Source organism: Bos grunniens, chromosome 10 (assembly GCF_055505025.1).
Source record: "Bos grunniens cultivar Pamir isolate PY7600 chromosome 10, Bosgru_T2T1.0, whole genome shotgun sequence".
Taxonomy (NCBI): Eukaryota; Metazoa; Chordata; class Mammalia; order Artiodactyla; family Bovidae; genus Bos; species Bos grunniens.
The window spans coordinates 9,609,036-9,624,403 of NC_141174.1; the positions used below are offsets into that span (position 1 = coordinate 9,609,036).

At 38.9% G+C, this 15,368-nt stretch overlaps 1 long non-coding RNA gene across 4 annotated transcripts in view; it reads right to left on the reverse strand.

Annotated features, from left to right (window-relative positions):
• Positions 1-5,713: 5,713 nt before the first annotated feature.
• LOC147363897 (uncharacterized) overlaps positions 5,714-15,368 on the reverse strand; it is a 54,434-nt gene continuing 44,779 nt past the window's right edge. The window contains exons 2-3 of one of the 4 annotated variants that reach the window (XR_015133890.1): positions 8,952-9,270; positions 5,714-7,310 (exon numbers count right to left, since the gene is read on the reverse strand). This is a non-coding gene — a long non-coding RNA (uncharacterized LOC147363897). Of the gene's footprint in view, positions 7,311-8,951; positions 9,271-10,969; positions 13,747-15,368 lie in introns of those variants that run through there. The other 3 variants (XR_015133891.1, XR_015133893.1, XR_015133892.1) reach the window with 3 other exon arrangements.

Genomic DNA, 15,368 nt, shown 5'->3' on the forward strand with positions numbered 1-15,368 from the left:
GATGTTGAAAGTTCCTTCAACAGCACTGGCAACTTGCTTTATAAAAACTTTTTTGGCAACTTTGGTTTCTGAAGCTGCATTATAAGAAACCACAAGGAAACAAAAGTTGGGGGGGGGCGGTGGGTAGATTCACTGAGATATGTTTATTTTACTGATCCCTGGAACTCCACGTGGTCTAGGACCACAAGAGTTGCTACTGCACAGATGAACACAGATGTTCAGTTATGGCTAAAACTGTTGCCTGTTACTGAAAATTATGGGATATTATGAGCAGTAAAGGAGATCCTTGGCCACAACCACATACTAGTATTGTTTCTGGATAAAGAACTGCTTTTGTTTGAAAATTAAGAATTGCTTAATGGAATAAAGCACTCTTGAAATTCAATGAGATCATTGCTTCCAGTTCCTATATCCCAGATGTTGCCAGCGTTTGTTTAATCCTTAGTGGTATGCTGCTCTAGGATGCTAAACATGAATAATGCTGGTTGTTCCCATGGATGTGATCAATCTAATTAGAGAGGCACTGAGATGTAGGTTTTATTAGTTTAAATTGAGTGAATCCAGTTCTTATGGCCAAGCACAGCTTCCTTGGTGAGTATTGGTATTGAACCACAGCATCATGGCAGAAAAAAAAAGAAAGAAAGAAAGAACAAAAATATCTTCCTTACTCCATGATATCTACCTAGATCATGTGTGTCTAGCATTCTTCATACCCATTACCAATCTCAAAAGCAGAAACAGGAGACACTCATCCCTCCAGTCCTGTTTAATTGTCTCTCCTCAACTATTACAGTAACACATTTATAAAAACATTTACGGTTGTGTAACATAATGGGAAAGACTAGGGATCTCTTCAAGAAAATCAGAGATACCAGAGGACCATTTCATGCAAAGATGGGCTTGATAAAGGACAGAAATGGTATGGACCTACAGAAGCAGAAGATATTAAGAAGAGATGGCAAGAATACACAGAAGAACTGTACAAAAAAGATCTTCATGACCCAGATAATAACGATGGTGTGGTCACTGACCTAGAGCCAGACATCCTGGAATGTGAAGTCAAGTGGGCCTTAGAAAGCATCACTATGAACAAAGCTAGTGGAGGTGATGGAATTCCAGTTGAGCTATTCCAAATCCTGAAAGATAATGCTGTGAAAGTGCTGCACTCAATATGCCAGCAAATCTGGAAAACTCAGCAGTGGCCACAGGACTGGAAAAGGTCAGTTTTCATTCCAATCCCAAAGAAAGGCAATGCCAAAGAATGCTCAAACTACCGCACAATTGCACTCATCTCACACGCTAGTAAAGTAATGCTCAAAATTCTCCAAGCCAGGCTTCAGCAATACGTGAACTGTGAACTTCCTGATGTTCAATCTGGTTTTAGAAAAAGCAGAGGAACCAGAGATCAAATTGCCAACATCTACTGGATCATGGAAAAAGCAAGAGAGTTCCAGAAAAACATCGATTTCTGCTTTATTGACTATGCCAAAGCCTTTGACTGTGTGGATCACAATAAACTGTGGAAAATTCTGAAAGAGATGGGAATACCAGAACACCTGATCTGCCTCTTGAGAAATTTGTATGCCGGTCAGGAAGCAACAGTTAGAACTGGACATGGAACAACAGACTGGTTCCAAATAGGAAAAGGAGTTCGTCAAGGCTGTATATTGTCACCCTGTTTATTTAACTTATATGCAGAGTACATCACGAGAAACGCTGGACTGGAAGAAACACAAGCTGGAATCAAGATTGCCGGGAGAAATATCAATAACCTCAGATATGCAGATGACACCACCCTTATGGCAGAAAGTGAAGAGGAACTAAAAAGTCTCTTGATGAAAGTGAAAGTGGAGAGTGAAAAAGTTGGCTTAAAGCTCAACATTCAGAAAACAAAGATCATGGCATCCGGTCCCACCACTTCATGGGAAATAGATGGAGAAACAGTGGAAACAGTGTCAGACTTTATTTTTCTGGGCTCCAAAATCACTACAGATGGTGACTGCAGCCATGAAATTAAAAGACGCTTACTCCTTGGAAGGAAAGTTATGACCAACCTAGATAGCATATTCAAAAGCAGAGACATTACTTTGCCAACAAAGTTTCGTCTAGTCAAGGCTATGGTTTTTCCTGTGGTCATGTATGGATGTGAGAGTTGGACTGTGAAGAAGGCTGAGCACCAAAAATTGATGCTTTTGGACTGTGGTGTTGGAGAAGACTCTTGAGAGTCCCTTGGACTGCAAGGAGATCCAACCAGTCCATTCTGAAAGAGATCAGCCCTGGGATTTCTTTGGAAGGAATGATGCTAAAGCTGAAACTCCAGTACTTTGGCCACCTCATGTGAAGAGTTGACTCATTGGAAAAGATTCTGATGCTGGGAGGGACTGGGGACAGAAGGAGAAGGGGACGACAGAGGATGAGATGGCTGGATGGCATCACTGACTCGATGGACGTGTCTGAGTGAACTCCGGGAGTTGGTGATGGACAGGGAGGCCTGGCGTGCTGTGATTCATGGGGTCGCAAAGAGTCAGACACAACTGAGCAACTGATCTGATCTAAGTATTTTGAAACATTTTCAACAATGTGTAATTGGTGCTCCCTTCACTCAAATAATAGCACTATACACATTTCTAATTCACAGGCTATACACTCACTCCAGATACAGAACTTCCACATGGCCCTAAAGTTAAGCTCAAATGCAAATTAGAAATTTCTCCAGATTATCACATAATATATAATAGTGAATTTTTCAACAAGAAGTTTCCTGTGGTTTAGCAAGGTTTTCCTTAACTTCCAGGTTGCCAATAATAATCAGAGGTTTCTAATTAGATTTGAGGCATTTTCAGGAAATGTTTTTGCCTTTTATCTTGGAATCATTTTCCAAGGTTAGTTCACATGGAATAAACACTTATAATCATGTAACATTCACTTGGATTCTTTTATTCTCAAAATATTGTATTTTATCCATCTGCATTCTCCTTTTTAAAATGCCATTGTAAAATATTAAACAATATCAATGAAAAACTTTAGACTTTACATCTGATGTCCAAATAAAGGTCTATCAATTTCACTTTCATGAAGAGCATTTTTAAAAAGTTTTACCATAAACTGAAATCAATGTAGAACTACTTATCAGCGTCCTTAGTTAAACTTGTGGTCCCAATCACGTGAGGGAAGCTAATGCATGTTACTGACACGCTTACCTCGGGCTTGTGTTCAGACTTCCCATCCTGGGAGTCATGTAAACATGGCCTCAAAGCGAAAAGCAGTCAGTGTTTGAAACAAGTTCCAGTTCTGACCTAGAGATTTTGATCAAAGAAACATTACAAACTGGGGAGACTTCAAAAAGATCTTCAAATGCTTTAAAAAGCAAGCAAACAAACAAACAAAAAATCCCTTTTCTGAAAAAAAGATATTGGTACCTTTCTAGAAGACTATAGCTCAGACACCCCAAACTGAGCATGCCCCCTTTCACTGGAATATGGGGCTGTGTCATTTTTCCCTTTGTAAATAATCACGTACAGAGCATGTCTTATACAAACAAGGAGTGGCATGTCATATACAAACAGAATGAATGTTAAGGGCTCATCCTGGTATCTGTAGCTTTCTTCTAGCCAATGAACTGATCTGTACACTAACCTTATGCCTCTGTTCCTAGCCCCTAAGATTATGTACTTGTACTCAGGAACAAAGTACCTACAGACTAATTCAGGTCTTGTCATTTCAATAACTGAATTATGAAGACTAGATTAGATATAGCTAAGAGCTACTAAGCCATGCATGAAAGCTACAGGATTCAACTTTGCTCATTGTCTTCAGATTACATCTAATGTAAAGACCTATGTTTGATTTTTCTTTTCATCCTCCTGACAAGATAATTGTCAGTCTACTTTTATTTGTTCTGGTTTTTAAATACTCCCTCCCAGTATGGTGCTAAAAGCTCAGTGTAACCTCCTTCCAATTTCATCTCCATCCAATTATCTTCACATCGGTTTATACTCACCTCTGAAACTTGACCTGTTTGCCATTATCCAGTGAAAAGGTTGTCAAACTGTAAACAGCCAGATAATATTTTAGGCTCTGAGAGCCAAATGGTCTCTTTCACAACTACTCAGCCCCTGCAATTATATCACAAAAGCAGTTGTAGATCGTATGTAAACAAATGAATGTTGCTGTACTCCAATAAAACTTAATTTACGAAAATAGGCAGCAGGCCATGTTTAACCCACGCACTGCAGTTTGCTCTCTCCTACTCCAGTGAAACACACTGGACCCCAACAAGTTCACCAAATTGTCTATGAGAAAATCAAGCATTTGGATACTAATTTCTGCAGATAACCTCTGTAATGAAAGATTTCTTGGAATTGGTCTCTTTCTCATCACTCTCTCTCCAGCTTTTCTTGGAATATTTGAAATCAGGGTAATAGTCTTACCATAAAATTAATATCTCTAAGTGACAGAAAAAAATACATAATATAATGTTCATCTCATTAGTGAACAGAGTTGATGAAAATACACAGCACGATTTTAATTAACAAAAGCAAGTCACCTCACTTGTATCATTGACCATTGCTTTCTTTTTCTAGGCAGGTGGAAAAGATTTGAGGTATATTACTTCAGTGATTAGCTTTCCATTTCCTTTCATCTTCTGAATAGTAGAAATAGCCAAGGTTAATTTCTATTAGCCTAATACCCAAGGCCCCTTTTTCTGCAGACACTGATCCCTATTCTCAGGTTCCTTTGCTGCCCTGTTGCTATTTAGTATCTTCTGTGAAGTCACAGGCTGAATATTAGTTAATGCTTACCTTGTATACTGTGCACTAGAACGATGGGCATGGCCAAATTCATTCAGCTGCTAAAAAAGGGAGGACATTTTAGTTCTTTTGATTGGCCTGTGCCATCCTTTGTCTTTTTCAATCATATTTTCACTCTTAATCAGAAATGTTTCCCTTTCATAACGAATTCTGCAGTGGGCTCTGCAGACCTAGTGTTCCATACAGAGTGCATTTCTGAGCTACTGACGTTAAATTACCTACCCATTCATACATATGTAGCATTACTTGATTAATTGGAAGTAAGCTAATTAAGGATTGTTCTGTTTGTTTTCAAATGAGGGCTTATAAATATTTTTATCTATTTTTAAAAAAGGAAACTGTCCTAAGAAAGTTAGGACTTTTTTGAAAAAAATACAGCACATAGTGCATGCATGCATGCTGAGTCACTTCAGTCATGTCCAACTCTTTGCAACCCTATGGACTATAGCTCGCCAGGCTCTTCTGTCCATGGGATTCTCCAGGCTAGAATACTGGAGTGGGTTGCTGTGCCCTCCTCCAGGGGATCTTCACAACCAGGGACTGAACCCCCCTCTCCCCCATCTCCTGCTTTGGCAGGTAGGTTCCTTACCACGAGCGCCACCTGGGAAGTCCGAAGGACATAGCAACTATACAAAAGCAAAAGAAGTATACATGAGTTAGGAGAAAGAAAAAAAAAAAAAAATCAGAATAAACTGGTAGTTTCCAAGGATGGGAGGTTGGAAGAGAATTGGTGAAGGCTGTTAAAGGATATAAACTTCCAGTTATTAAATGAGTACGGTCTGGGGCTATAATGTACAACATGGCAAGCACAGTTAATAATACTGTGATGCATATTTGAGAGTTGCCAAGAGAATAAATTAAACCCTGATCATACACACAAGACATTGTAATTATGTGAGGTAATGGATGTGTTAACTACTTTATTGTGGTAATCATTTTGCAATATATACATATATAAAATCTTTACATTGTATATATTAAAATTATACAATTGTATGTCAATTACATCTCAATAAATCTGGGAAATAGATTTTTTTTAAAAATTACTTTGGAACATTTCCAAAAAGTCAAGAGGGACACAAGTGACAAATATGGAGAATAATTAAAACAAAATCACTTAAAAGACGCAAGTTCTTTGGGAGATCAATAGTAGAACTCCAGAAACTGAAGAGGGTGATAAAGCCAATCCCGGGCACCTGAGATTAAGACTCCATAAATAAGAACTAAAACTTTAGGAGAATAACTTGACCAAGTAAAATTATATTTCATTACTGAAAAGGTTTATTAGTCAAGTGATGTGCTTTCGCTTTCTTGGAAGAAGCTAGAAGGACATTTACCATTAATAATTAAATCAACCAGTTTTTTTTTCTGTTTGTTTGTTTTTGTTTTTGTGCTTGATGGCACATCCCTACTAGTTTAGTTGAAAGGAACCTACCATTGGGATTGCCTATGAGAAGTGCAATTAAGAACCACCAAAGCCGTCAAGAGACCACACGTGTACAGAATACAAATGGATTACAAAAATTTACAAGGAAATGGTTCCACAGAGGGAGTCTAGTGACACATAACCATCAGAGCTCAGTCTTTAAATGACTTCTAATTTCTACAAGAACTCTAGGATGGAATTCATTCCATATAAGTTACTGCAAAACATCTATTTTGTGTTATAATTTGGAGATCTGACACCACATGTGAGCTTTTATGTATTAAGGCATTTAAAACAACTGAATCATTAATTATTGAAGGAGTCATGTTAGCAATTATTAGACCATCCCAGGGCCCCACTGCAGGGCTCTGGGTGGTACAACTCTTCCTGTGTTAGTCTCTCAGATGTGTATGCCTTCTTGCAGCCCCATGCACTATAGTCCATCAGGCTCCTCTGTGTATGGAATTCCCCAGGCAAGAATACTGGAGTGGGTAGCCATTCCCTTCTCCAGGGGATCTTCCCAACCCAGGGATCAAACCCGGGTTTCCTGCATTGCAGGCAGATTCTTTACCATCTGAGCCACCAAGGAGGCCCTTAGTCAGGGCTTAAGTCTCACAGCTCCCTTAGGAGAGCTTTCTAGAATGAAGGCCACAAACATGATCCCACGTTCAATGTTCCCCTAAGTGAATTTAACTGTAATCAACAACTTCCAGGGAATGGCACATTAGAGGGTCCTTTAAATAACAACTCATCAACTCCCAATATCAAATGCTTTGTCATGATATTCCCCAGTGGTAAGACTGTAGATTTAATTTTAAAAGAACAAGAAAGGAGAGGGGAAAGTATTGATTGGCTAGGGCTGCCATATCAAAATATAACAGACTGCGTGATTTAACAGAGATTTGCTTTCTCATGCTTCTGGAGGCTAGAAGTCCCAGATCAAGTGTGGACAGGTCTGGTTCCTCTTGAAGCTTCTCTCCTTGGTTTTCCAGTGGCTGTCTTCTCACCGTCTCCTCACGTGCATCCCCTCTGTGCACTTGTATCCCTCTTGTTTCGTTGTATGTCCTGATATCCTATGATAATAGTCAGATCATCATTAGTTAGTGTTAGTTGCTCAATCGTGACCAACTCTTCAACTCCATGGACTATAGCCCACCAGGCTGCTCTGTCCATGGAATTCTCCAGACAAGAATACAGGAGTCAGTTGCCATTTCCTTCTCCAGGGAATCTTCCCAACCCAGGGCCCAAACCCAGGTGTCCTGCATTGAAGGCAGAGTCTTTACTGTTTGAGCTACCTGGAAGCCCCAGATAATAATTAAGGTGGGCTTTAATGATTAAGTTAAAATGATACCAACTATCTCAAGTCCTATCTTTAGATACAATCACATTCTAAGGCACTGGGAAGGCTTCAATAAAAAAAAAAAATGGGGAGGGGGGTCGGTGGCACAATTTAGTCTGTAATAGGAAGAACAAGCAAAAGGAAGAAACCTAAACCCATGAAGGGAAAATGTGGCGGTTTGTTTTGTGGGATTTGGCCAAACATGGCTGGGGAATAGTAAAAGAAACTGCGGGACTGAAAATCCATGGTGAATTGAGTTACCTACCAGCTTCATGGACATATCATGCCATGGGAAGAATGACCACATTTATAACATAATCCACAGGACCCTGCACAATCCAGATTAACTCTCAGGAACTATTTTTACTATTTCTGCTTCTTTCTTAATTTCAACCCACACTGGGCTTCTATTCATTCTCTAAAGAGGCCACACTTCTTTGTGCCTAGGATCTTTGCTAATTCCATTCCTTCCACTTGGATATATTGCCATCCACCCATCCATCATTCTTATTTTGAATGTCACATCTTTGAACTCTCATTTGCCTCCCTGACTTCATTCGCCTCTCTGCCCTCATTCGAGTTTCTGTATTATATGTTCTATAGCACAGTGACTTTTTTGTAGTAATTATTAGTTTACACATGTCTCTACATAAATTTCAGTGAGAGCTTAGTTGTTCTAACTCAAGAAAATGGTGGATTATTAATAATACAAGTTATCACTTATATGTCACTTCAATTCTATAAAAGACAGCATTACTTTTATACATGTTAATTTATTTAATTCCTGGGTTGGGAAGATCCCCTGGAGAAGGGATAGGCTACCCACACCAGTATTCTTGGGCTTCTCTGGTGGCTCAGACAGTAAAAACTCTCCATGCAATGTGGGAAACCTTGGTTCAATCCCTAGGTTGGGAAGATCTCCTGGAGGAGGGCATGGCAATCCACTCCAGTATTCCTGCCTGAAAAATCCCCATGGACAGAGGAGCCTGGCAGGCTACAGTCCATGGGGTCACAAAGAGTCGGACACAACTGAGCGACTAAGCACACATAACAACTAAGATGTATTTAAAACTAGTACTGTCACATGTTATCTATGGGAAAACAAAGGCACAGAAAATGTGCATATACATTGTTTAAGGCCATATACCCAAAAGAGAGCTCGAACTTGAATTCACGTAGCTATCCCTTTGTAGTCTGCCCCGAATCAATATCCTATTCCATACAGTATACTCATTACGAATTAGGTGTTACATTTCTGTTACATTGCACATCTCAAAATGTGTTTGGATATGATGATATCAAAGCCAAAAACACTGTAAAACTGCCTATGGTTGAACTACACATAGTGGAGTAGACAAAGTCATGATGCATTTACCTCCATGGAACTGAGACAAGATTCACCTCTGCTGCTGCTGCTAAGTCAAATCAGTCGTGTCCGACTCTGTGTGACGCTATAGACGGCAGCCCACCAGGCTCCCCCGTCCCTGGGATTCTCCAGGCAAGAACACTGGAGTGGGTTGCCATTTCCTTCTGCAATGCATGAAAGTGAAAAGTGAAAGTCAAGTCACTCAGTCCTGTCCGACTCTTAGTGACTCCATGGACTGCAGCCTACCAGGCTCCTCCGTCCATGGGATTTTCCAGGCAGGAGTACTGGAGTGGGGTACCATTGCCTCCTCCAAGATTCACCTCTAATTCTATAAGAAAAAAAAAAAAAAAAAGGTTGGCAATCAGTAAACACACTTTAGTGAGAATCTTTTGTTTAAAAAAAAAATTAAGGCCAAATCCTACTCTAAATAACCACAAGTGGTACATACAGGAAAAGAACACACTAATTGAACAGCTAAGCATTACAATGTCATCTAAAGTACATGCAGTGTACATGGCACTTCATGGTGAATATTTGCTAATCGGTCTGTTCTTTAGAGAGCATCAGAAACGCTCTTCGGACAGGACAACAAAAGTTTAATTGATTCTCTGGGACCTCCACTACTACTTACTCTGAAGGAATAGTATGTAACATTTAAGATACTAGCTTCTGGAGCCAAATTAGATAGATTCAAATAGAATAACTAGTTGTGTAACCTCAAGAAAGCTAACTTCCTTCACAGTAAAGAATCCACATGCAATGCAGGAGATCTGGGTTTGATCCATGGGTCAGGAAGATCCCCTAGAGAAGGAAATGGCAACCCACTCCAATATCCTTGCCTGGAGAATTCCATGTACAGAGGAGCCAGGCAGGCTACAGTCCATGGGGTCGCAAAGAGTTGGAGCTAACACACACACTCATACATCTTTTGATGTGGTAACGAAGTTTAAATACATTGCTATACACATTATACTTAGAACAGTACCTAGCACACAGTAAGTGCTCTAGGCATTCAGTACGATTTTATTCTCTGATCAATAAATTGTAATGTATTGAGTTCATCTATTTTATAACTAAAATCAGCATCATTCTAGATGAGTTATCTTTTGAACTTAAAAATATGTGAGGTGGTGGAGCCCAACTCTGAAACAGAGGGCAAAGGTCTCAAAGCTTCATGATTTACAGAGATAAATGTGCAAACATCCCAAATGAATTTCAAGGTATAAATAATATTTTGTTCATCCATTATTTGTTAATTTGCTTGTCTATATCCCTAGTTCTCACTAACCAACCCTCAAATGCTGATGCTAACTTGGAAGCAGACATTTCCATAGGGTATAACTGTTAGAATAGGTCTTACATTTATTTAGATGGCTCCTGGCCTATGAAAAACTTTATATATAAATATATACATATGTATGTATGTATACACCCCACTCGGAGAAGGCAATGGCACCCCACTCCAGTACTCTTGCCTGGAAAATCCCATGGACGGAGGAGCCTGGTAGGCTTCAGTCCATGGGGTTGCTAAGAGTCGGACACGCCTGAGTGACTTCACTTTCACTTCTCACATTCATGCGTTGGAGAAGGAAATGGCAACTCACTCCAGTGTTCTTGCCTGGAGAATCCCAGGGACGGGGGAGCCTTGTGAGCTGCTGTTTATGGGGTCACACAGAGTCAGACACGACTGAAGTGACTTAGCAGCAGCAGCAAACACCCCACTAACTGCAGCCCACTAGTTTCCTCTGTCCTTGGGATTCTCCAGGCAAGAATACTGGAGTGGGTTGCCATGTCCTTTCCCAGGGAAAATTCCTGACCATGGATCAAACTTGCATCTCTTATATCTACCTGCATTGGTAGGCAGGTTCTAGAGCCAGTTGGGAAGCCTATGGATCAATCTATCTATCTGTGATAGATCCAAAAACCTTTAGCCAATAATTCACCTTGCCCAATCAATAATTTGAAATCTTGAGATGATTACTTTTATTTCAAGTTTTCAAAATATCTTTCATGATTTCTATGTAAAGGATATACTTATTTTTAAAACAGAAATAGTTTTGAAAGTAAAGAAACAGAAGAAGAATAGATGAGGAAGGAAGGAACTAAAAGATCCAAAGCAAAACCCAAGTCCTCAGGAGATAAACAAAAGCATTGCGAGATAAGCAAAGGCCCAACCTCAGCAGGAAGAGAGTGTGACAACTGTAGATAGATGGTTCGGGTGACTGTTAGCAGCAATGTGACTGAGAGAACTAAAACTATGCTGATTTCAATGAGTGAAGCAAGAAAAAGAACAAAAATCTAGTTAGTCCTGGAAGGAAGGAGGCTACAAGAAGTAAGATTAAATGTTCAAGTATATTTAAAGTTAATGAATATGTGTTAATGATAAACATATGCAAACTCCAGCACTAAAGGGCGCAGTGGAAGAGAGGGTCAAGTACTAGGAAGGTGACTACAGTCTTCTGTCCATTCTTTAGCAACTTCCACTTAGCGGGTAAGATGACAAGACATGCATGTGAGATCAGTCACGCCCAGCTCTTTGTGACCCATGGACTGTAGCCTGCTCAGCTAAATCTTTCCACAGGATTTCCGAGGCAAGAATACTGGAACGGGTTGTCATTTCTCCTCAAGGGGATCTTCTCGAATCAGGGATCGAACCCGCGTCTCCTGCATTGGCAGGCAGATTCTTTACCACTGAGCCACATACATACATATGAAAGTGTTGATGTGTAACCTAAGTTTATTTTCTCTCTTTATTTGGCCTTTGAAGAGTAGAAATATAGCACATAAAAGAAAAACCAACTAAATTTGAAAGCCTAATATCAATAAATATAAATCTACAAGACTGGCCAATATAAGATAGTAAATGTCAGAGTGGATGGGAAAAAATCAGTTTTATGGTATTTACAAAAAGGTATCTAAAATTCAACATTTGAAATATCATTTATGTGTGGAATCTAAATGGATAAAACTAGTGAATATAAAAACTCTAAACAAATAAAACTAGTGAATATAACAAAACAGAAACAGACGAACAGATATAGAGAACAAATTAGTGGTTACCTGTGGAGAGGAAAGTGGATAGGGGCAAGATGAGATAAGGCATTAAGAGGCATAAACTATTATGTTTAAAATAATAAGCTACAATTTGGGCTTCCCTGGTGGCTCAGAGGTTAAAGCATCTGCCTGGAATGCAGGAGACCTGGGTTCAATCCCTGGGTGGGGAAGATCCCCTGGAGAAGGAAATGGCAACCCACTCCAGTACTCTTGCCTGGAGAATCCCATGGAGGGAAGAGCTTGGTAGGCTACAGTCCATGGAGTCACAAAGAGTTGGACACGACTGAGTGACTTTCCTTTCCTTTCACGATAATATACTTTACAATATGTAGTCAATATATGGGTATAGCCAATATTTTATAATAACTATAAATGGAATGTTATAGGGCTTCCTTTGTGGCTCAGCTGGTAAAGAATCCACCTGCAATGGAGGAGACCTGGGTTTGATCCCTGGGTTGGGAAGATCCCCTGGAGAAGGGGACAGCTACCCACTCCAGTATTCTGGCCATGACTGTATAGTCCATGGGGTCACAAAGAGTTGGACACGACTGAGCGACTCTCACTTTCTTTCAGAAAGGAAAAAACACTACTGTAGATGGTAAAGATTCCCCCAAAAACTACAAATTAAGAAAGAGATTAACAAAATAATGATATCACATTAATACCCAAAATCAGAAAAAAAGAAATAACATCAGCACTGCCACAAAGGTGAAACAAAAGAAACAAGGTTTTACAAGATGCTTAGGAATACATCTAAGAAATATATGGTACTGGTGGAGAAATTCATTTTGAAAATACATGACTGGATAAAGACAATAATATACTCCAACACTGAAGGAACGTAAAAGAAACCTAAACAAATACGTAGTATACCATGTTAATTAGTATAAAACAATACTGGAAAGATGTCAAGCCTCTCCAAGTTACCTACACAGTCAATGTTATTATAAACAAAATTTTAACAAGATTTTCTTTTTAGGGGCTACACAAAAACTTATATGAAAATGTATCCGGTCATAAAAAACCTAAGAACAAACACTATTGAATTAGTATACAGAGTCTTGTTGTATTAGACATCAAATCTATATTCTTATTAAACTGCAGTAATTTTCACACTCTGGACAATAAAAACACTGACCAATGAAGTAGAATATGGAATATACAAATAGATTCATATTATATATCTCACTTGAATTACAAAACTGTTATTTCAGATTACTGGAGAAGTTTTAGACCATTCAACAACTACTTACAGCAGAGATGGTTAGCCACATGGAAAAAATGAAATTCTTATCTTACATTTTAAACAAAAATCAACTATGGATGTATTACAAAGCATAGTAACAGCATGACATTGGTGCAAGGCCAGAGAAATAGACCAATGGTATGAAAATTCAATGCAGACTAATAATGCATATATGGATATTTGCTTTAAGAATAACATGGCATAATAATGGTTCTGGTTCAATTCAGTTCAGTCACTCAGTTGTGTCTGACTCTTTGCGACCCCATGAACCACAGCACGCCAGTCCTCCCTGTCCATCACCAATTCCTGAAGTCAACCCGAACTCATGTCCATTGAGTCAGTGATGCAATCCAACCACCTTATCCTCTGTCGTCCCCTTCACCTCCTGCCTCAATCTTTCCCAGCATCAGGGTCTTTTCCAATGAGTTAGCTCTTCGCATCAGGTGGCCAAAGTATTGGAGTTTCTGTTTCAACATCTAGCTTCAACATTCCAGAACAGTGGTTCTGGAATAAATGGATATCCATATAGGAAAAGATGAAAATTGATGTATTTTACATAATACAAAAAAGAAAGGTCATTTGAAAGTAGATGCAAACTTAAATGTAAAAGTAAAAAAATTATATTTCCTAGAAGATGTCAAGTATACATGTAATATTTAATATACAATATGCTTCATGATATGTTATCTGTATAATAACCAACATCATGAATTCTCATTCAGCACAAAAAAAGACATTATGCACTGAAGAACAGATAGATACCTTTGACTATGTTGAAATTAAGTTTTATTCATCAAAAAGTACCATTAAGAACCTTAGAGTGCAAAAGTGTGGTAGAAAATTTACTTGCAACACAAAGACTGATATAGAACTTGTATCCAAAACACTTAAAAACAAATCAGAGACAACAGCTAATATAAAAATAGCCAAGGAATGTAGGCAGTTAAGAGAATACAGAATACTAAGATCTCTTATGAAGTGCTAAATGGAAACTGAGATTAAACTTTGAGAAAGTTCTATTCCTACGTATTTTTCATGAAAAACAGGAAACTATGTTCATCAAAACACATGCAATAATACACATACCAGCATTTTCCCTATAGTCCTGTGATAGTTAATTCTGCATGTCAGTTTGGTTAGTATATAATCCTTGGTCAAACACCAGTCTAGACGTTATTGTGACAGTATTTCGGATGTGACTAACATTTAAATCAACAGACCTAGTAAAGCAGATTACCCTCCATAACATGGGTAATCCTCATCTAGCCAATGGAGGTCTTAAGAGAAAATAGTGACATCCTCAAAAAGGAAGCAGTTCTACCTCCAGACTACATTCAGACTCAAGTCTGCAAGGTCAAGTCCTCCCTGGTCTGCCCTGAAGACTTTGGACTTATGAAACAGTCACAGGGGCTAAGTCCTTAAAATCTTATACACATACATACACACATATATACAAGTGCACATGCATGTATATGTGCATATGTGTATGTGTACACACATGACTGTAAACACATAAACACATTCTATTGGCTCTGTTTCTATGGAGAGCTCTCATATGGGCTCCAAGTTGGAGATGATTATTTAGAGGTCTGTTAATAAACGATACTTAGTTGTGAGAGAGAAACATGGTGGAATGCTGGATCAATAAAAATGAGATGTATCTAGTGAAATATGGATTAATTTCACAAACGAAATGAACAAAGTGAGTCAACGACAATACCACACGTATAAAGTGGTTCCATTCCAGCCAAGTTCAAAAACAAGCAATACCAAGTTTTAGTATCTAGGGATATGTTTTTAGATGGTTAAATAATAAGCAAAAGAAGAAAGCAGTCACAGTTAATGACATGTAATGGTTATTTTTGGAGGGGAAAGACAAAGAAGAATTGCAAAGGGGACCATGAGAAGATAGCCTTCTAGAGTATTAAATCATACTTTCTTGACTCGGGTGACTATCATATCCTGGCTTTATTCTGGGACTACTGAGCTACTCATTTTTGTTTGGGTTTCTGATGTGTGTGCCATTTCACAGTAAGAGCGCGTTAGCAAACAGGAACAAAAAAACCACAGATTTGGAGGCAAGAGAATGAGAGCTCAAATACAGGCTTGGTAATAGTCTAGTTTTT